Here is a 21,452-nt window from a genome sequence, read left to right as displayed (position 1 = left end):
GTTTGCATCACTACCATGGGCATTTCCAAAGACCCACTCCTGTATTTCCTTTTTTTTTCTACTACTTTCGTGTTTCTACATCTGGAAATTGACTAAAAGCAATTACAAGTAATTGCAATTGCGGATGGTTCTATAGAAACACTGTATCATGAAAATATGTGTTTATAAACTCTTCAAAATGTCCCATATACAGTATATATATTTAGTTTCTTTTCAAAAGCAATAAATAAATACTGTAACTGAACTGGCACAAAGCACCTTTCAGTGAATTTAGGTGAAGTCACAAAACCATGTAAACTGGAACTGTTGCTGCAAAAATTTTAAGACTTTTAAAACACAATCAAATATATTTCTTTGATGAGTAAAACTGAAAACAGACATATTTTTTTTTATTTTGTCCTCAGTCCAATAATGAAAAAAACATTCATACAAATGACTGTAGCTGATGCTTAATTTACCATAATTAAAAAATGGTCTTGAGTGTAATTGAGATGCTTTGTCTTGGTTACAGGATCAGTAGTTAGTGACCCGCTTTGATAAGAAAACATGAAAGTCTGCAAATCAGAAGAGGCTTTTCAGCTCTTTTTGTGTGTTTGTGTGTTAGTTTCAAAAAAGTGAAACTAACATTTTGTCCAGCTGTTTCTTAAAGGAGCTCAGAGCTTGGGCTTGGACCTCCAAACTGAGAAGCCTGTTCCAGATAATTTTTTGAAAAGAAGTACTTCCTAATCTCCATTCTAAACCAATTACATCATAGTTTCCAATTGTGACTCTATTTGCATGTTTCATGGCCTAGTCTAAAACAGTCCTCGGTGTTTATCATATTTATACTGCTTACAATTGAATAAACTTAGGTTAAACCTAAGTCTCCTTTGTTTTACACAGAAAATAAGTAGTTCCTATAGCCTGCCCATACAGTACAATATTCTGAAAAAAAATAAATTATTTGTATTGCTCTTCTTTGAAATCTAAGTCTATAATATGCTGGGGTTGATCCTGTAGTAAGTAGGCAGACCCATACTAAACTCGTACTCGAGGTCAACAAAATGTGCAACAGATTTGGCTGCTGAAATTAGTCCCCAACTCCGTATTAAAAATGTTTTCAACTGCAAGAAGCCCAAAGTAACAGCTGCTGCCCTCTAGAGGTTACTAAAATATGGGACTAAGTTCTTACAACTCTTACTATAGAGTAGACGAAGCAAATGTAGTACTGTATTAAGTGGATCACACGGGATAGTTCCGCATATACAGTAGTAGCAGCTGATTACTGAAATAATATTGTTATTAATAGACTACATAACTATTTTAAGCACTTATTGGGAACTTTATTGTAATATTCAACTAAAATTACATTCCAACCACCCAAAATACACTATTCTCAAGTTATAACTATGACGGAAGGTGTCATCACCTTGCTACACCTACAGTAGTAATGCATTTACAGCATGAAGAACGCAATGGAGAGTTCTAAAATATATACTGAGACAAAAAAAATCTTTAGAAGGAAGCAACCTAAAATCTAGTTCAAGTATAGAGCTGCGTCAGCGTGTGTAGGCCGCAAGGGAAGAAGTAAAGGTTTATTCCTGAAAGGAGAACAAGAGAAACACAAAGTTTCGGCTGTGGAGCCTTCTTTGGGTGATTATTCTGCATGGACAGACTTCGGATGACCCAAAGAAGGCTCCACAACTGAAACATTGTGTTTCTGGTTTCTTTTCTTCTCTTTTCAGCATGGAAATAACCTTTACTTATTCCTTTGCAAATTAAAATCTAGGCAAATATATATAAGTAAATGGGATGTGAACCTTTACAAGTGTGTTCAGTCACATCTGGGTGTAACTTGGGTCTCTTTTTACTACATTTGTTTGATGGGACTCTACACTGGTGGTAGCTTCAGGGGAGCAAGGATATTGAGGAAAAGGGGTACAATGGGTAAAATGTTTCATTTTATGTAGTGAAAGACAAGGGTATATTAAAGAAAGCACTCTTACTGGGGTCTTTTCATAAGTGATTACTTATAAGAGAACACTATCCCTTCTCTTCCTCATGGTTGTGATCCAATAATAACAGTGTCAGAACTGCCTGTATGTTAAAGTTCTTGGAGATGGAACAGGTGGTTCACCCCTGTGTGTAGAAAGGTTGGGGAGGACTGCACATGACACAGTAATGCTGCTGGCTCGTACTGGATAAGTACACAGACCCAACTACTGTGAATGGTCAAGAACCACAAACATAAATAAAAAAATACTCTCAGATGAAGTATGACAATTTGCAATTTGTACTGTTATCCATCCAACTTTTTCCAGTATGCCCCAGTATCATTTATCAATGGAAATTGAAGCCACTGTGATATGTCTTATAATCAAATGAAAACCCACAGCAGCTGTACTCATTTCTTGGTATACTGAAATTGATAGAATATCATATACAGTAGGTAGTTATGAACCCTCATCTGGAGTATTTTAGCACACATACATTTTTGTATTAAAAACTACCATTGAATTATTAAGCATTCATAAACAGTATGTATTTATATTAATAATTATATTTTAATGTCAGCCCACATACTAGCTTACACTTTCTGGTTAGTAGAAGAACAGCTTAATCATTAGTATCATACCAGCTAGTCTCCAACTTTGTTCTGCAGGTTTTTTCATTGCAATTGAGCACGCAGCTGGGAATGATCCCTAAATAGTACTGTTCTAGCTAGTATGCCACTTACTACACACAATACTAAACAATACACACAGTATATTGTAATATTGCTCAAAAACTTAACCTGGAAATGTGTTGCAACTGACCCATTGTGACAAAAACTGAAGACAATCTTCTATATGGGGTCTTACTAGTGCATTGTAATTCAAACATGATTTCCAAATAACTTCCTCTTGACCCAAATATTATTTTTGCTTTCGCCTAGTACTTTCAGACATTATCTTGATGATGACATCACATACCACATACTGTACCTATATTCACAGCTTCCAGCAGCTCAGAAACACCCACATGATATGCATGTGCATGCTATTACTTCCTGCATGGATTGCAACATTTGTCATTGATAAATCTCTTGAAAAAAGTTAATTCAGTATCACAGCACTTGTAAGAGAAAGTGGCGTTGATGGTGTTACACCTACTATCTCAGGCTCAACCTTCCCAGGCTTTCTGGAGCAGAGGGGAAACCACATAATTGAGAGCCAAGTGACCTGGCCTGACCACCACATTATGCGAGAACGTGCCTCAAGACTTTCTAAAGTCTTTCTCAACATGGCCGGTTTTTGCAGTAAACACTTATTTCCAGATATAAAAATAAGCGGTTACTTGCCCTCAATGATGTACTGTATGCAGAATCGTCTCCATGTTTTTGCTCTGCCATGCATTTAAAGTGTCCTGGCAGCCCTCCACTTTGCCATATGCCACCCAGACTGGGTATTCCAGTCCATCTGAGCACAAAGCATCACAACTGCTGCTAAAGAGACTGAAATTACATCATGCTGACACTTTTATCTCGCCTACTGTGACTCCACAGGGCCCAGCACATTTTTCCTGAGCTGTCTCACCTTCCTTGCTGTCCCAGAGAGGAGTCATGTGAAAGAAGTGCCTGGAATCCCTGCAGAGAAAAACGTGGACAGATTGCACCGCCATGCACCATGTCCCGCTTGTCTGGCACAAGATGAGGCCTCACATTTCGGAGAGGTGGAAACACAGGAATAGCTACCTATTCCTGATGCTGTTCTCAGACAGCATCAGGAATATACAGCAAGCTCTATGTCCATCAACAGGAATGGCATGTGTCTTGTTTACGACAACAGTCCGGAAATAAGTCAAGACACTTCCACAGAGAATGTGGAAAGGCATGAGCCTTATCTTCTCAGAAATGCAACTTTAAAAGCATTGTTGTTATGTGCTGACTGGGTGAGACAGAGTGAGAGAAGAGGGTGAAGTCGCAGAGTGAAAGAGTGACTTCACTCCATAGGAAGTCTAAGGCAAGTATGTGAAGGCTATTCACACTCTGGCCAGTCCTTCACTACTACAGTAAATGTCTGATTTAGCTTTGCCACTTACAGAGAGAATGTAGTAGATAGGCTGGAGACCAATCACCGGCTGTCAGAACTTTTTGCTTATGTGTGAGAGTCGGTAGTAAGGGGGAGTGGGGGCAGAGAACTTAAAAATATGGAGAGAATAAATGGGTGAAAAAATGTTAGGTTCCTGTCCTTCACATTTTCTACAATTAGCATTAAAAAAAGCTTGAAAGGATCTGAAATCCGTGTTTCATCTACTGGTTTTGATAACACAAATGCAGAACTTATTACATGTACCTGGGCTTCCTGGAGAAGAGTGGAAAGTTCTCTTCTTTTTTGTTTTTTTTAACTGCAGAGAAAATAAATTGAATATCCAAAATAAAAAAGGTTACTGGAAACGACTAATTTCATGTGGTGTTTAGAAGTCTGTATTTACTGAAAATTCCACTTAACCATTTTTATGCTAACACAGTACATATAACTTATAACACAGTAAAAAATGTGGAAACATTATGAAACAAGTGTTTTTGTTTTACTTACTAGTATGAATCACAGGTACACACAGCCTGGAAACGTTATTATTGGCATGGGAGACCTCTAAGGAAACCAGGTTGCTCTCTTCACCTTCACCAGAATTTACAAACCATTGCCCCAGTACAGTGATGGGCACACTGAGCTATAGAAGATTACATCCTTCAGAGGAGATATAGAACCTCATCTTGTCCTGCTTACTTGGGGTTATTAAAAACTCCCACTGCACAGCATGAGTAGGAGTGTTAAACCTGATTTCTTGGCTAAATTCCACTTTGAATTTTCTTAATTTGATCTTTGCAAATTGTCCACCTTAATTAAACTGGTGATGTAATTTCTCGCCTATTTGCCTGATGTGAGTAACCAAGGCTACTGACACACAATGTCTGCTGAACATCAACAGGACAGGTGCTGATAAATCAAGTGGTCCTCTCCAATATGTAAAGCACTTTGGAATCCTCTGGGGTGAAAAGCACTATATACTATTTTTTATGTAAGAAAGTATTATTCAATATTAAAGAAAGTTTCATTCAGCAATATGATGTGAATAATGTACATCCATCCATTATCAGAACATCACTTGTTCCCGGTAAGCCTCTTGACAACTTGAAGCCTATCGCAGAAGTACAGATAGGATGGGATGCCAGTCCATCACAGAGTACACATGCACATAAACACATAGAGATAATCTGGAGACATCTTTTAAGCAAGCCAACATATTACACCCAGGTGGGTATCCTTTCATCTCAATTTTATACAGATACTTGCTGAGAAAGGCTCGGTTTTATCACTGGATCTGATAGCAGAGTCTAAAACGGATACACAGATCAGAACAGGAATATTTTATCTGCCTTATTATAAAATAATCTTACAATAACAATAATCTGACAATAATTCCAGTCCTTCAACAAGAGCAGTAAATGTTTTTACTCTAAAATGTGATGAAACCCACAAGTTCTGCATCATGACTTTTACTATTACTTAAATCATTCTGTTATGAATTTATTGTACTGCATGTTCAGTAGCTTGTGCAACTGAAAAATATGCCAATACTTTACTAGATACCATGAAGTAATTTGCAAAGTTTTCCTCATACTATATAGACGTGTAGAATAGGTTATCGCCTTTGTTTTCCCCATTTACTGAATTTTGAGATAAAAAGTTCCAGATTTCTTTTCCACCATCAGCAAAATTCTCCTCTCATTCATCTGTTTCTGAGTGTGCAGACTGAGGAAATTAAGGATGTTCTGAAGATCAACACAATCTTCTTCATCCATCCTTCTGTTTTCTTAATGCCTCATCCAATACAGGGTCATGGGGGATCTGAAGCCTATCCCAGCAAGCAACAAGCATAAGATGGGATACACCCTGGACAGGATTCCAGTCCATCGCAGGGCAAACAGACACAAACACAGACTTGGACACACTCACATTTGGACCACTTTTCTCAGTACCCACATTCCACATTCACTGGCATTTATTTAGAATACAGTTTTGTTCATTGTGCTACAGAAATGACACCTGTATTATAAAACAAGTTTAAGTACAAAGAGTGTGAGTGGTTTCCTGTTCACTGAAAGGATGTGACATACTGTACAGTACAAAGAACACTTACAAAGAGAACTGAATAACAGGGAGGACATTTCATGGATGAGATCCAAGTTTATAAATTCCTAAAAGCTACTGACAAAGCAAAACTAGCAAATTACTCTGAACAGAAGAATGAATAATTCAGACGCAGGTCAAATCTGGCAATGGGCCAATTTACTTAAGAATTTGTTGACATGATTCCAAAAACTGTGTGCAATTAAAACAAGTACCTCCTCTAAAGTAACAATAAACATAAATTGAGGAAAAATAAGTTATCATGGACTAAAGACGGGCTTCAGAAAATTATACTTGCAGTACAGATTCTACCAGAAATAGTTTGTAGCAAAGTTTTATTGTTCTCCTTCACAAAGACTATATACAGTACTGTAAAAGTTAATGCTATTGTTAAATACACTGCCATCGATCTACAGTATAGGCATATTACATGAATGTAATAAGTTTTCATACCCACTATGTATCTTGCCAAAAAAATTAAATTACCTTTTAACGTTTCTGCAGTAGGGGTAGGGTGCTAATGTTGCACACAGTTTATCATAAACGAATATAGAACCTTGTAAACTTTATTTGAAGGTTTTAAAATGTAAACTTGGTTTCCAACATTTGGATTATGCAGCTGAGTTACTTGAAGCACCTGCATCTATTACTTATCATCCCCCCAGTTACGCTTGTAAACCAGTGTGGACAGTGTGTATTTTGGGGGCTTTCACAGCACCAGAGTCCAAGTGGGCCTAGCAACTGTCTATTTTTTAATCACCTGACCATTCTCCTTCATTTACATGACATTCAGGGAATAGTAGATTTGCGTGGGAACATGGGACAGATAGATGTAAACAACACAATACACGTACTGTACCAGTTCAACATTTTTAGCAAATTAATTAATTACATTAATATAATGTTCCAACCTTACATGCTATAGTGTCATTGAGTGCATAGAAATGGCAGTAGGTATCCCAAAGCACTATGTATACCTAAAACAAAACACACCCACACAGTGGAAGATGATTCACCACAAGGTTTAACTGATTTGCCTCAAGTCAACAGTTTATCAAGACGCTAAGTAGCACAATGACAAATCCATGTCCTTGATTTTTTTCTAATTTTATCTTTTTCAGGATCTCTGAAATCTTATCCTAAAAAAAAAAACCATGACCTACAGTATAATACACACACAAGCTTGATTTACTCCAGCATCTTAAATATTAATTTTAAATATTTCATACAGAGCAAATTCTGGAAGGCCTGATATCTGAACCATACATTTCTACAGTACGTCAGATAGACGTCTACACCTGAGTATACCTGTACTGTATCTCTTACCACTATGACAAATGCATTATCTATTTCTATTATTTTATTCAAATGGAAAAAAATAACTCAAAGTTTGTCTCCAAATGTTCTATCTACAGTAGCTTGAGGAACTGGCAATAGCTAAGACACTCACCCCAGAGCCAGAGGAGCTCTGCGCAGGGAGTGTCCATATGGCTGCATCAGCTGCCCTCCCCTAATAACACTCTAGCACAGAAATTCTGCTATTTTTCTCTATTTCCTCATGGGTGATATGTGGGCAGTGTAAGGCACTCCTGTGATCTCCAGCCAAGGAGGTCATTGCATAGTTCCCTTCGAACTTGTCCAATTTGCCACTTGGCCAATTTAAAGCAGGACTTTGGTGTACACTCATGCTTCCTTAAAGCTGGAAATCAAGCTCTGTTAGACTTTACAAAGCACTGTACCCTGCAAGTGCTATTATCCTCACAGTGAAGCAGTCTATATGCTTTTGAAATTAATTATTTTATAGCATTTTGCAATTATTATCTGCAGGTGACATAAATTCAGGGCACAAATTTTAGACTTGACCACTTACATACTTATATCCCATCCGCCTATTGTGAAGTCTCTGTTGTTAGAGTGATTAGAGATTCTGAACTGTCTCTATGCATGGACAATTCCTTTCAACAACCCACATAGCTTCCTCTTTTTGAGTGAAATCCTTTTCTGTTCTCAATCACATGACCAGTTCTGATGCTTGTGAAGCACAAAGCTTACACACATTCTCATTTAGCCTCGTATTTCCAAGGCCTTGTATTTCTTTGGGCAAATAATATTGGTTCTTTTCACTTCCATAACTACTACTGAATGCTTCACGAGGTGACTGACAACAAGGCTCTAGATGTAGCCTCTCCACGCTTTTATTTCATTTCAGTAAAAAAAAATCATAAAAGAAAGGGGTCTGTGACACTGGCAAGCATGGGAAGATGTTAGGGAAAAAAATGTCTGAATATGTGTTGCAACTCTAGGAACTACAGTGATAAAAAAATCAATATACTGTAATTCTACAGCCAATGAACTACATAAAGCTGACAGAAATGTGTCATAAATGTCAACAGTAGTAATCTTATTTCTTAGTTGTACTGTCAGTCACATTTGGAAATACATGACTAACTCGTGCTAAATAAGGGAAAGAGAATGCGAAAGATTGTCAAATTCATTATAAGTACATGCTGATTCATCTGTATGCACTATATATATCCCTTCAATATGATCTATACAGTAAATGAGATTTCCAATTCTGGTCATTTTAATCAAATGGAAAGGCAAAGAAATTCAAATGTTTAAATACAACTATAGACTTCAGAGAAAGCATGAAATAAAATAATAAATAAAAATATGGGAAAGCATTTGCAAACAATTAAATGATACAGTATGTGTTTCAGAAACATATTCTTGATTGTTATTTAGTGAATCTACCCATAAAGCAAGAAACGTCCTACTTCAGGACAGTTTGAAGTTTTAGAAGCTATAAGCTCTGATAGAAATGTGCCTTTGTTCAAATTAAGTCAAAATAAGGCCACAAACTACACAGAAACAATATCTGATTCTATAAGAGCCTGCAGCTTATAAAGCCTGGAAAAGATCCAGCAGCTATGCAACAGGAGGCTTATTGTTTTTCTCTGCACACCACTGATTTCCACACACAGGTTACATTAAAAAGACAATCGTCCGACAGCATGTTCATAAAACCACAGCGTGGTTATCGCAGGGCTGATTAACTACAGTATGTTCCATGGCATCCAGTCCAGTTCATCTGTTTCAATCCACAGGCAGAGATTTTACAACAAAGGTAAGGGACAAATATGACTGAAATAAGTCAATATTTTATTGTATGATATGATGTACTCTCTTTGGTACTACAGTAGATTCTAATTCTGCATATTGTTTAATGCAGTACTGCTTTTTTTGCTGTTTGTTTGCTGGTTTGTAAATTCCATCACATCATGTTAATTAAACCTATAACAGTGCATGGTGCTTTGGATAAATGTACCTGCTAAAATGTTAATTTAATTTGTTTTCACAATTCCCTAAATCAAAAACTACCAAATGCATTCTGGAACAGCAGAGGAAACAAACCTTGCGAATCACATTTAAATGCAGTACATTGTACTACCTCAATGTTACATGATTACATTATATTCCTATGGATAAATGATCATGTGTTTTTGTTCCAGTTATTATTATTGTTGTTGTTGTTGTAATATATAGTAGTATAATATATTAGTATACTACATTAAATAAGATGTAATAAAGTGTACCCTGTTAAGCTTTGACCACTGTTCAGCCAATCCAGAATTCAGCAACTTTATTATTTTCCTTAGAACAAGAATGACGTATTCCTGGTAAACGAATAACAGTTTTCATGGGCTTTTATTTTGTTCCATTATTGAAAAACAAAATACAGAATTTCCATTACAAAGCATTTTCAAGTCAAGATCAGGAGGGCCTTAATACCTACATATTGTAGATCTCTATAACTATCCCTGTACTCCTGTTTATTATTCTGTGGAGATCTTTGATTAATAAGATGCCAGCAATCAAATTACTGTGTAATGGATATTGTTTCTTTCTTTGCATTTTTGTCTAACCTTCTGGGCGGGTAAAGATTTAACTAGTGAGCTCCAGTACAAGAGGATACTTGTATACTTAGAACATACAGTAGGCAGTTTGACCCTGTGATGAAGCACAGCCATCCCTTAAAAACTGGACATACAGTACTGTACACTGATGTTTCCCTCCATCACTGGTGGTTTCCAATTATATAAATCCAAACTGGTCGGGTTCCAAGATGAAGAGGAGGCTGAAGCTGACTCACATTGCCCAATTCAGTTCATCATTCTCCAGCAAAGGAGTTCTTTAGGGACCTTCGCATGACTCCCACAGCCGTGAATCACCAAAGCCGGTTAACTATTCATCTGCCAATCGCAATCCTCGCAGAGGGAGCAACAGTGCTACTGCAGACTCTACCCTTGTAGAGTCTTCAAGACTGCACAAATCTGCACAAAAAGGAATGCTTGACTAAAACAAAAACTAAAAAAAAAAACATTTCAACAGTGCATTGATGTAATCTACTTGTGCATTTTTTTCAATTTGATTACTTTCAGGTTGTGTCTCAGAAATACTAAGCCATTGGCACAAGAGCAGCTGAACCTGTCCCCAAGCCAAACTCATCAGAGACTATTAACAGGCTCTGCTGCTTGTCCAATTCTGAGAGGTGTCTCATGCCTGTGTTGCTGTAGAGCTTATACTTGTTTTTTTGTCTCATACTTGTCTTGGTTGTTGAGTTATAGTACAGACCATGTTGGCTAAAACTGAGTTGTAATACAGATGCATAATTTTAGACATATTCTATTATTACCACTAATATTTGGGTTTTATTACCTAGTACAAATAAATTATATGACAGTAAAAACATGCAAATATGTAGTTTTGAAAATACATGAAGTGTTAAAACAGTACAGAAGATAACTGAAATTTTAAAAATCTGCTAAGTAAAATGAGTTGCTTTATAAAATAGTAATACATAAACCAGAAAATTTTGAGTTCATTCAATTACTGTACCTCTGAAATCCTGTGTTTCTGACCTAATGAAGAAAACTGCTAGTAAGTCTATGCTGTAAAATGTGTGTATTAGAGATTTTTCAAATCAGGGAAGGAAAGCACATTTCGTCTAGAACTTACAGCAGAATATTTAATTGACTTATCACAATTCAGGAGGAGAGTAACAGTTCAGAATTAGATGTAAGATGGGAGAGCTGCTGTAAGATGTGCTGGTATGCGACAATAGTCTATCACAGTTTCACAAGTCACACAATGCACACAATAACATTGATTTTTATGTCACTCCAGAGGCAGTGACATGTGTGAAGACAGCCTCCCCAGGAAACAGAATCACATCTGCCCTGATGAGAACAGTAGTCTTGCACTGCCCTTCATGTTTCTGCAGTGCTTTAACTACTATAACACACCTACAAGCCTTCTTCCCTGTAGTTAACAAACCAACCACTTGATTTATAATGCAAATACAAAAAAGGGTAAAGAGCATCTCACTTGTTTTATTAATTCTTCTCACACAAGCTGTGTTTTTTGTTTGAGGAGCATAGTGCAGTCCTTGAATGTGATATTTAGCTGCCTTCCAATGTACTTTGTTTTTTCTGTTCCCTGCCACCAATACAGAGGGAATGATACTGTACCAATTCAGGATTCTGTGCAATCATGATCAGATAAGATGGGATCACTTTATTGGCCATATACAATTTCTTGCATTGGGGATTTGTCTTTTCGCATACCCCAACTCGCTCTCCATGAGACACACAGACAGGGAGAGAAGCTTGGGCTCAGAGCGCAGGGTCAGCCATTTATACAGCGCCCCTGGAGCATTTGGAGTGAAGGGCCTTGGTCAGGGGCCCAACGGAGTAGGATTCCTCTGCCGGCCGCGGGATACAAACCAGCAACCTTCCAGCCACAGGCGCAGATCCTGAGCCACAGAGCCACGGCACGCACCATAAAAACAACAGTCTGTATGCAGGAGTTGGATTTTTAAATACACTCTTCCTTCTGAAAGTGGAAAAAGGGCATAACAATGGAAACAGGTTCAACCCCTCTTCTTCGATACAGACGATGCTGAGCAGCAGAAAAATCGGATACAGCTAAAATAAGACAAGCTTTAACCATTTTAACTACATAGAGATGACATGTTACCAATATATCAACTAAACAACAGTATTGGTACAAGGTGGAGTATAACATTAAGATATCTTGCAGCTCCACTACTTGATCTTTAAATGTTTAAACACAGATTAGCACATGTAGTTTATTGTATTTGCTGCTACATTAAATCCCAGCACTCATGTTGACAGAATTACTAGTTTCAAATGAGGAAAAACAACTACAGAACTAATGAAAAATCTGATCATGCTATATCATACTAATAATACCATGATAGCATAGTCCACTTGATTGAAGAATACTGATTAAGACTGGTGACTTTTTATTACACTGCTCCAACACGTTTAAGAGAACTACAGACTAGTAACAATGAACATGTCACATGGGTAATTAAATGTACAGTAACTGTTACCATCTTAACCATTATTTATATATCACCGTATAAATTAGTTAAAAACACCAATGCCTACATATCAAAAAGAAGGAAATTATACTTGATGCAATTACATATACTGTATATGTAAGCAATTACTGTACCTCTAGGTATCTCCTGTCCTAACTCAATTAATTCTCCTGCAATCTTTAGCAGTAACTAATAGGAGGAATTAGTGTACATCAAAGCTGGAAATGTAGCACAGAAATAAATATGCATTAAGAAATGACCTACAGTATATTCTAATGGATAGAGATAATCTTTTATTTCCTGTTGGAACAAATCAACCATAACGAAAACTGCACTGATTTGGTCAATTTTGGTATCAGTTGAGAGTAAGGAATTTGAGTAAACAAAGTATGTTTCAGAATGAAGAGCCTCAGTATATCATTACATAAAAACACAGGTACAGTCAGTGTTTGTTTCCTTTTTCAAAACAATCCTGCCAGGGAGTGAGAGGAAGGCGACACCTAAGTGTTGTGTGAAAACTGCATGCACAGTTTTAACTCCACAAGCAATAGCATTTGTACAAAGGCAATTTACAGGTCTTGCAGGTATGTCTGTGAATATAAGTGCTTCTGGCTCTTAAACTCACTCCCACGTTGTGCTACAGATTCTCCAAACCTGCTGCAAAATATAAATAATACCGTGGGGAGCAATGATTTCTTTCTCAGCATCACCCATTTTTCACATTTGGAAATCGTGACTCTACTACCTCCCCTCTATTCTCCAGCCTCAAAACTGCAGGAGAATGAGGGAAGACACTCCATTCTAACAGAAACAGGTCAGCAAATTAAACATTACCCTGAAGGAAACTGAAAGGTATGACTGTTTCAATGCCACTTTATGTGAGAAAATAAACCATTCAGCCTCATTTTCTTGCCTTTAAGATTCATTTCTGCAATCATAATCTATGTAAAGGAATTGGTTCTGGTAGTTCTGAACACTCAATGGAACCACCATTTTGACTTATCTCCCAAGAAGTCTGAAAAATGAATGCTTGTGTTGTTTTCTTTGCAAGGTTTTGCTGTAGGAAAGCTCATTTATAATGTAAATTCCTCTCTAGTATAACAAAGTCACTGTCATCTGAATGGTGTCCAAGTAACTCTTTTGTTTCCAAGCACTTTTTTCTATATCACTGTTATCCACAAAAGGATGTCACAAATGCCTAAAACAAGACATTTTTTTATCAATTTAAAAGCAAGAGTTTTATTATTGATTTCACTGTTATATGTACAATCTTCACTATGACCCTCTAAGGAAAAAGTATTTTCTGATAATGACTGGATGAATATATATATATATCTTTTAAAAAAATACAACCTTATTTTAGTTCTTCACAAAACATCAAAATGTTACACTGTCCTCTTTATCATAGGTGGTGATTGCAGATAACAATCCTGAATTTCCATTTCTCTTTCTTTTGTCTCAGCTTGTTTATTTTATTACATTACAGGGACTAGTTATGCTCATTTAAAAAAAAATGAAACAGCTTCTGTTTCTACATTAAACTCATTCCTGTCACTGCTTCTCTCATTCTCTAGCAAAATGTTAATGATCCTCAACAGCTAACACAAGTCAAATGAGACAAAATACTTTGCAGAAGTTAAAGAATTCAGCTCTTCAAAATGCTTTTCTTTCTTCATTCAGTGTGAAAAAGCCTCTTCCTTTAATTGAAGAGGATCTGATCTGAAGGATTGGAAGATTTCATTTTGTCAAAAGCTTGTCAAGGTAAGGAAATAATGAGTATATTTTACCCTCAGGCAATAGCACTGTATCACCTGTAATCTCATTTTTTGTGTGTGAAAAACATATGTGCTCCTGGCCAAACGTGATCTATTTTTTAAAAAGTGTTTTCAAAGTACATGAAGATGTATTTGATTTAATTCATTCAACTGTTTAAGTAACAGGGAAGAACGATATTATTCTCTTTCTCATTCCTATTCAATTTCGTCCTACATTGTCCTATCTTTGGCTTTCTTAAAAAAACATTGTTCATGCACAGCTTTTATAGCTTTTATGAAACTCACCCCCAAAGTTCAGAGTAAGCATGTTAAAGTAAAATATTTCTGAAGAATAAAATGTATTAGTTCTTTGCTTCACAGAGATGGAGGCTAAGTCCATGACTTCACTACCACAACCTTGGAACCCTCAAGAAACTAAACCGAATTAAAAGAGATCAGGATGTTTAACCTTTGACGACATGAAAAAGGGATAAACTAATGCTTGCACCAGCTCAATGTCTTGTGCATAGCAAGAGACCGAATTGCACCAGACAGGCTTTGACTATCATGTGGGGTGACATAAAGTGTTATTGTCATTTTGTCCATGTTTGCTGTCTGCTCCTTTGAAAGCTTACTTCTGTCACTGCACATATTATACGAGACAGTCCAAGCTGCAGGGCTGACGTCTTTGGTCAATCTATCATCTAGTTACCTATGACTAATAGAATGAGAATATATTTAAAAAAAAGAAAGAAAACTATTTTTTATAAATTATTTTACCAAATACATTAATTGAGAACAAATTCTCATTCATACCAATGATCTGAAGAGCCATTTGCACAGCTGGGCATTTACTGGGGAAATATCTCTCTCATGGGTAAAAAAGGGAAGTCCTACATGGGATTTAAACCCAAAACCCACCAGAGTCTGGAGCTGACAGCTCTCTCCACTACTCCATGATCCTCCCTGAATAGTGAAGATTGGTGTGGATATGCACTCAGCTTAGTCTTACTTAAGGCTGCAGTTAGTTAAGCTAAAAAGCCTGTATGAAAACTCTTGTGATATTGATGTTTTGGTGTACAAGTTTCCAAACTCACAAAAGAAAATACGGAAATCTGTTTGTGACTCCTGAGGACCTACCTTATCTCACCCTACAAACACAGAGCACACACATTTTAAATATATTGCAAATGTATGAATGTAAATCAAATTTATGATCAATGCCTCATACTGCATATAGTATACAGTATACAGTAATTATGATTGATATTATATACAGAATTAAATTACAGTATGAGACATTGATCATGGATACATATTTTGAGTATTAGACAAAAACATTACAATATATGAATACGCTCCAGTAAGGGATTTCCCTTCTTTATCATACCAATAAGAAATTATTGAATTTAAAAGGACAGGTCATTTTTGCAATATGTAGAAGCTTATAAATAACAAATAATACTATTTGCATCCAATTTACTTATGAATTCCTGTGTATTGTTTACATTATTTTTAACATTAAAGACAGTTGTTCTTTGCAAAGGAAAAAAAACCAAAAATGTTCATGTCAGAAGACGTTTAACTGAACTTTCCCAATAATTTAGGCTGTTATATGTAACATTTTGTTTCACTGTGTTGTGTTTGACAAAACAGCATGCGGAGCAATACAAACTTAGTTTTTTGTTGTTTTTTTTCAAAAACACTGACATAAATATTGATGAACACAATATTGTGAGACGACATCTTCAATTTTGTTTATAATATGCATTTTTAAATCTTAAATGTGCACATATCCATTAATAAAAAAACATATCTCTGAGGATTTAGAAGGATTGTTCCAGTTTTGCAGTGAATACTAGTGTTGTTTCTGTGAACATATAAATATGGTACAACTATTACATAACCTACTGTGTGTGGGAGTGTGTGCAATTGAGTAATTGAGATGACAAAAGTAGTATCTGATTTGAACTCACGCATATGCATGTTTAAATTATGATATTTTCTATTTATTGTGACATTCAAAAATTAAAAGAGACACTGTCTTCTGTTTTGGCTTAAAATATGAAAACGCATAGAATAAAAACTTGCAAATACAGTAGGTTTCATTTTACTGCGTCAAACCAAGGATTCACCACCCTGAAGTCACAGAAAGTAACTGTGGAGATTTTACGTAGGATTAGCAATCCTATATTTATAGTTTATGAAAAATGCAGAAGTCCAAAAAGATTACCATTTTTACACAGGTTTAAAAACATCCTCTGTAGTCGTCTCAAATGATCTCATCTGGTACAATGAGATCAAACTTGGATCACTGAGAATAGAAAAAATAGACTTTGGTCAGACTGAAGCAATTATGAGATTAGCATACACAGACTACAGGTGAGGAATAATTACATTTTAATCCTGTGGGTACTTTAAAAAGTTACACAGATCCAAAGCCTAATCTTTGGTTTCTGCTGAAGACTTTGGAATTTCTGGGTATGTTGTAAAGAAAAAGAGAGTTGAGAAGACATTACAACCTCATTGGAATTCACAGTTCCTAAATTGAGTGTTAACAGCATTATGACCAAGGGCATAAGACATTAGAGGTACAGTATTACAGTACATATTCAAGCCTGATCTTTTTTTAGAATTCAATCTATTTTTTTTTCTGTATTCAGTAGGAATGTCCAAAGTCTTTAAAACGTTTCTGAATTTCCCAAAACCTTATCTAAGAATTAGTGTCTAATTTCACTTAACTGGCAATTTTGGTATTTGAAAAAAACAGACTCTAACTCATGTGCATGTACAAAAGACTACATACCTTCAAGACGTGGGGGAGAACATCGCTAACAAATATTTTGTTATCCACCTTTATAAACAAGTAATTGTTGTAATTGTTTAGAAATATAGCCTTTCTAAACAAGAATACAGAATGCCAGCAGTTCCCAATTCCAGTGTCTTGTAGCCACACACAAGCCTCGTTTTATTTTAACTATGGATTTCTTTTTTTAAGTTCTGCTCATGTGAGCAGTTAATACCATAGAGTGCACTTTTTCTGTTTGGGAAAATGTGAATTCCTTCTTTTGTAACTGGTATTTGGTGAAATGTCAGCTGAAAGTATCTGCTGTCTTTTTCTGTACAAATTCTGCTTTGAGAAGTGTTCATTCTGGCTTGCATTAGAGATTAAAATATCATACTCATCATGCTTGGATATTCTTTTCCTGTAAAAGTTTACTGCCTAAATGAGTTCAAAGAAGACATGAACTCCATGTGGCCACCTGAGATTACAGTTGTGCTGCTATGGATTAAGATCCTTGTAGCTGCTGGTGTTTCTCTGTGGAACACAGGTAAGCAAATTAAGACAAAGGAGCTAGTTTTCATATTTCTCTTCTGCAAATTTGAAATCAGTGTACCATACCTGAGAGCTCACACAAAAATGTTTAAATTGCTTCTTTTTTTTCTCGAGGGGTTGGAGTCTGATATACAGTTTACGGAAACATTTATTCAACCTCTGAATCTTTGAGTCATTTTTTTTTATCCCTGCAGTGAAGCAAAACTCAGCTGTCAACATTTTTTATGCCAGCTCGGTTGGCTTAAATTTGCTTAAAATTGGATCTGCATTTAAATAGGAAAGAACCCGAATTAGTTTATCTCTGTAATTGGTCTCTGTCAAAACCCCTTGGTAAAACTGGCAGGAGACAGTGATATGAGGAGAAGCTGCTGTTAGCTTGCTTCAAGAAGAGCCAAAAGTTATCAGCATGGCTCAATCCCGTTCACCTTCAAGATTTATATTTGAGCAAAGCACTTAATTTGAAGCTGAAATATTCCTGTCCTGTTGAGATCCAAATCGATATAGCCTCATGAACAATTGTTAAAATTCCTATTACAATAGTCAGTGTCCATTAACTCCGTCTGAGCACCTCTGAGGGGCTAGTAGATTAGTCAGAGCTCTCGAAAGTGTCGTTCATTTGCAGCACTCTGTTCACACTTGTCCAAGCGATTAAGAAGGGTCCTCTGCATCGATGTAAACAAATATTTTCTGATCATTTAACCGCCGCAAATACACTACACGGCTGTCTAGCTGCATTTATTAAAGATCCCGAGACTGAAACTCGTTAAGACGTGCTGAAAATAATTATACTCGACCTGACTGCTGTAGCTTTTGTCGTTAGTGGACATGCTCATTTGAAAGTCGAAAATAAAAATATTTTGAATTTGCTCCCCTTTTCCCCAATAAGTTTAAACTTGTAAAAAAAACAGATCACCTAGACATTTGTCATTCTCGTATGCTGCTTCTGTATTAAAACATTTAAAAAAATTCAATTAAAAATATTGCACGTATACAGTAATTTACAACTCCGTCCCCGGTTTCTGAATACAGTATATTACCCATCAACACAATGTTAAAAATTGTTGAGCTACTGTACCATTCTCCACGTGTACATACTGTAGGCCTAGTTTGTCTGCAAATCCATTTTCAAAGGCAGGCAAAGCACATGTACTGTATACTTCTGTTTTAAAGAGAACGCAACGTAATTATTGACAATATTGTTCTGTTCGTTATTGCATATAGCAGCTGACAAATAAGAGTCACATTTGTCATACTATAGTAAACAAAGGGGAAGGCTAGAGTTTGCATAAATAGCGTAGTTCCAGGTACTGTAGCTTTATTTTACATTACTGCACATTTTCAGCACACTGGCTTCTGAGAAAAGCCACGATTAGAGAACTATCGTTACAAAAAGTTTGTAATAACCACTAAATTGCATTTTTGTTCCTTACACTTGCGAACGTTTACATGAATCCACTGGAACTTCTCTCTCGCTGACTACTTTGTGTGTCCCACGAGCAGAACGGTTATTAAAATGGCCAAAGTGAGCAGTTTCAACGAATATCTGTAAGATAACGTACATTGTTAACTGAACTTTGTGTTATTTTACGTAATAATCACAGAGGTACTGTACTGTTCTGTATTGCACTATTTTTGTTAAAATGATTACTTCAACAACACGGAAACTATTTTTTTAGTCGGGAAGTTACTATTTTAACTTAAGTCTTAACGTATGGTTTTATCTGTGTTTACTACAAAAACCAGTCATGTACTGTATCTGTAAAATTGCGGACTACTTTCAGATAGCATAGATGAAATCCACTCTGCACAGCTTTGCCGCACAATTGGAAACACGCATACTCACAACCTTGGGACATTAACAATAAGACAATCTTTCCCCCAGTATGTGGTCCTTCTATAGTTGTACTGATTTATTTATTTAATTTCAAGGAATGCCAAGAAACGAACTGACAAAACCTGTGCAACTCGCCAAATACAGTATACAAAAAGCGGACCCACAGCATCAAGAAATCAAGCACATGAGACGTACAATTTAGCTAGAAAATATAAATCTGAAAGTTATATAGATACATGAAAACTGTTTTTTCTACATATTACTGCTATACATCAACAGATAATCACTTTACTCCTCTACTCCAGCACAGGTATAAGCAAGGCTATGTTATTCACTGTGTTTAATGCAGATTGTGCCATTGACTATACTGTACAAAGTTTAGCTTTCAAGAATCTATAACACAACTTCTCTTCGACTAATAATAATGTTGAGCATGAATGTGAGGACAAAACAGACTCTTAACACTGATGTGATTAAATGATAATTTAGCTGCATCGTCGGTGTGAGCCCAGACTTGCTATATGTAATTAATTCTGCTACAACTGATACTGTATAGCTCAATATTCTCTACTTTCAAAAAGCAAATATAATATAGGTTTACAACGGCACTCAGACTAAACCTTTTTCTTCTTCATAGTTTAAATCACGCAGACCAATGCCGAAAAGTGTCCTGCCCAGGGGTGTAGTCATTTCTGTTTTAATTAGAGGTTATAAACCATGGCATAGATCTCAGTTCAAAATAGAAAGCTGTACAGTACCAGATTCATTCAGCACTTACTAAGAGTGGACAGTTCCCTTTCAAAACAGCTGCGAACCTGCAGCTAACAGGTTAGTATAGTAGTCGACTTCGCCGAACAACCACATAAGCGCGGGTCTACTTTTTTTTTTTTGCACAAAAAGGCGTAATTATTGACTTCAGCATATCTCACATTTGCTTTCCAAATACATGTTTTACTACTGCTAGTCCAGCAATAATTATGGAGCTTTCAGGGCTTAACGAGATAAAAACACTTACTGCAGATCTACCATAGACCCCTGCAGAAATCAGTACACTGAACACTGCTTCTGGAATTGAAATGACCACAGACCAGGCAGGGTAAGCATTTAAAAACGAAGTGGGCTTTTGGAACCTTATGCTGTTTCAAGCAGCTGCAGCAGGTACAGATATCCAGATTTTAATAAATCACGTACACAGTTGTATTTAAAGAGCAGATTTTAAGATTTGCTCTCAATCTTGAATTATGAGTTTGAAACCTTAGGTCTCCCTCCCTTTTAAAGTTCCTGTTTTCTTATCTTTCCCAAAGGCTGCAACTTGTCAAAACTGTTTCGTTCACGTGTAACGTGTTGTAATTGGGAAAGGTTCATTACAACTTTTATTTAAAAATAGAGAATAACCATGATAAGAAACAGCATTATTGCCAGTGCTGCTTCTTAGTTGCAGAGAGCTAGCGCAGGAGGGAAAAGCACTGCAGGAATCTAAAGTGAAGATGCGATTATATAGTTATAAATCAGTCGTAAAAAGCTATAGACCTAACACCAAGCCAATTAATTGTATATAAACATGCTTATGCTCGCTGAAGATGTATATATATATATTATGTGTTCGTGTGGAAAAATCCATAATTAGAATCTTTTTAACGTGCTAGTACGATCTCAGAGAAAAGGAAAGATCTGACAGTATTTAGCACGAAAAAAAATTTAGTAGTTACTAGATACATAACTGTATACATAATAAACAGTTTCACATACAATCACACATATATTTACATTTATGGTCTATGACCTTTATCTGTTTTAAGTCACCTGAAAGGGTTACTAATTTACATATGTTTTAACTATTGCCAAAACAGGTTACATGCAGCGACGCTGATACTTCTGTTAAAACACTTCATAAAAAATCGAAGCAAGGTAACATCCTAGCATCGATGTACAGACAACTCTTTCTACTGCTTTTCAAATCCTACAG

The 21,452-nt window shown here is 36.2% G+C and overlaps 1 protein-coding gene across 7 annotated transcripts in view; it reads right to left on the bottom strand.

The window, feature by feature from the left end:
* Positions 1-21,452, bottom strand: part of LOC102682408 (leucine-rich repeat-containing protein 4C) — a 446,308-nt gene that overhangs the window by 80,380 nt on the left and 344,476 nt on the right. The gene's annotated exons all lie outside the window — the stretch shown is intronic.

This window comes from Lepisosteus oculatus, chromosome 21 (genome assembly GCF_040954835.1).
Source record: "Lepisosteus oculatus isolate fLepOcu1 chromosome 21, fLepOcu1.hap2, whole genome shotgun sequence".
NCBI lineage: Eukaryota > Metazoa > Chordata > Actinopteri > Semionotiformes > Lepisosteidae > Lepisosteus > Lepisosteus oculatus.
Note: the sequence above shows the minus strand (reverse complement) of the source record. Positions and strands in the feature narration are given on the sequence as shown.